Genomic DNA, 3062 nt, shown 5'->3' with positions numbered 1-3062 from the left:
CCCGCCCCCTCGCTCCCTCTTCGCTCCCCCCCCTCCCCGCTGAGTAACTTTCTTCTTTCCCGCTTGGAGCGGCGACGCTCGAGCGCCTTGGCTGAGAGGGGCGGGGGGGGGGGAGAGAGGGACAGAACCTGAGGAGGCGGGAGGAGGAAAGAGAAGCGGCAGGGCGGGAGTTCTCGCGGGAGGCGCGCTCGCGCACGGGCAGGCCGGGCGCGCGCGGCAGTAGCAGCAGCTGACTGGCGTGGGCGGGGCAAGTAGTCGGGGCAGTCTGGAGCGAGTTCCTGCTCATTCCGATGACTTCAGACGCTGAGGGAGAAGTGGGAAAGGGGAGGGGGGGAGAGAGAGAGAGAGCGCGCGCGGGGGAAATGCCGGCTTCCGATTGGGCAAAGGAAAGGGAGGCCGTAGGGAAACGAAGGCTGGAAGTGATTGGAAGTGCGAGGGCGTGACGTCATCTCAGGAGCATCCAACCCAAGCTCAGGGTTTTGCCCACTCCCCCTCCTTCAATCAATCAATCAATCAATCAACCCCACAGAGCCTGGGACGGCGGTGGCGAGGGAGGTTGGACGCGCGCGGGATTCCGGTTCAGTTCATCCTGCGGGCTGATGAAGAGTGCTGATGAAGGATGCTGATGAAGGATGCTGGGAAGAAGCCGAAGGTAGAGCTGTCAGCAAGCTGCGGAACTGGAGCTGGCGGCAGCCTGCTGGATTTACCCACACTTCACTCTAAGGTCTCAGCATCCTTTTCTCACAGTGACCAACCAGGTGCCTGTACAAACCCTGCAAGCTGGACCTGAGCTGAACAGCGCTCTGTGCCCACTCACAGTTCCCGATAACTAGCATTGAGACACATAATTTACCTGATAGTGGAGGTAGAACATAGCCATGGTGGCAAGTGCCCATTGATAAGGGGCAGGGCATTTGCCATCAAGCAGCTCCACTTTTCTTTCTTGCAGAAATCTAATGGATGGAACAATGCTGAAAACATGCAAATAACCCCATAAGGGGTTAGATGGAGGGCACAAGGAGAAGGGGACGACAGAGGATGAGCTGGTTGGACAGTGTTCTCTAAGCTACCAGCATGAGTTTGACCAAACTGCGGGAGGCAGTGGAAGACAGAAGTGCCTGGCATGCTCTGGTCCACGGGGTCACGGAGAGTCGGACACGACTAAACGACTAAACAACAACATACCCTTATTATTTTTATTCCGTCACACACACCACACTTCATATCCTATTCTAGGGCTGGCAGCAGAGGCACCAGTGAATAGTTTAGGCACCAGTACTTTGGAAAGGTCTGCTGGTACCCACCCCTGACAAGCTGCCACCACCACTGTCAGGGGGATCCCCAGAGAAGTGTGAATCCTGCTTGGATGCTGTGACAAGACATGTCACAGTGGCAGCAATAGCTCCTAACATCCATGCAGGGAAGCAAGCAGCTGTCCAAAGAAGTGGTTGATGCTGCTGCTTTTCTGTCTGCAGTGGGTAGCAATAGGAAATAGGCTGGGCACTGCTGCTTAGAAGGAGTGAGCAGGCAAGGTGAGACTGATCTTTGGGCAAGTGATGGAGGTTAAGAGCAGCCATTGCCTCCACTTCATCACCATCTCCCTTTGGGCAGCACAGGACAGGGATTTAGTTCTAGCATCTCTACTGTCAGGTAGAGCAGCTTCATAGGCTCCCTCTGGGAAGGCTAGACCTGTTTCACCCAGTTCCAGTGGCCATGCCATCTAGCACAGTGCTCCTCAACCTTGGGTCTCCAGGTGTTGGACTAGAATTCCCATAATGTCCAGCCAGCTTGCCCAGTGGTCAGGGATGATGGGAACTGCAGTCTAACAACATTTGGAGACCCATGATTGAAGAACACTGAGGGTAGCACCAGATGCTTCTTGCCTGCTCAGATCAGCAAGCTGTAGAGGTAGTTGCAAGGAGCAGTAGCTGCTGTCTTTGGTCACCTCCCTCTGGACGTTGTGGTGGGAGGTTTAGACCTCTCCAGGGAAGCTAGGAGAAGTGTCCACCAGGGGAATATTGCTGAGAGCTTCCCAAACCATGGAACATGCTTTGCCTTGTCTTGTGCTTGGTCCCCTCTTCTTACCTCACCTAGTATCCCTTTGTCTTGCCCTGCCTAGCATATTTACCATCTCTCTTCCACTTGTCTCCCTATGTGCTCTCTCTCCCCCCCCCCTTTTCTTGTCCTTTTCTGTGAAGCTGGGAGCAAGTCCGCCCAGGAGAGTCATGTTTCCATGAATCCTGGCCCCTGGTTGAGGTTTGTGTAACTCTGATGAAGAAAATATATGCTCATCTGCATATCCTGCTGTGACAACATGGAATGTTCATAAGCATTACAGTGGCTAAGGGAATGAAACTGTGAGCTGTTCACATGAAAAAGATCATAGGCCCCAGGGGAAGGAAGTGTTGTGGAAGAGATCCAAGGAGAGGAGGATTCCAGGCATAAGGAACCCAGACATGGAGTTCATTGAGGGAGTGCAGAGTAGCCTAGAGCTATGAGTCAGAAACCGGAGGGAAGAGTAAGTAGAGGAGGCAGTGGCCACTGAAAAGACAGGCAAGCAAATTAACCTAGGTATTGAAAGGAGAGGTTAATAACAAAGGGAAATCTTGGGGCTTAAGAAAGGTGAGAAAATGTATTCTGTTGCCTGAAGTATGATGTGAGATGGGGGCGGGGGATGGGACAGAAGGGTTGAAAAAGCATGGAGGAGGACTATGAACCAATGACTGATGTAAGCAGTCATTGACTGATGTGAGACTGGGCCACAAGACAGGGAATTGAGGGAAAGGAATGACCAGCATGAATCTGGAAAAAGGAGGATTTCACAAATGGCTTAAGAACTGGAGGAACTAAATATTGGAAGGAAGGACATGGACAAACAAGGAAGGTATGGAGGCTCAGGAACTGTGGGGCCATATTATTGCCATGAAAACTCTTATTATGTTTGGGTTTTCCTGACATTGGAAAGAGGCGACATTGTGCAGTAGGGGTAAAAGCTATTGTGAATCTGTCCTGCATTGGAATTTGTTGGGAGCAATGTGATGGCGATGGCAGAGACTTCAGAT

The sequence above is a fragment of the Podarcis vaucheri genome, assembly GCF_965113315.1.
Source record: "Podarcis vaucheri genome assembly, chromosome: 9".
NCBI classification, from domain to species: Eukaryota; Metazoa; Chordata; class Lepidosauria; order Squamata; family Lacertidae; genus Podarcis; species Podarcis vaucheri.
The sequence above is the reverse complement of the archived record's forward strand: the minus strand, read 5'-3'. Positions refer to the sequence as shown.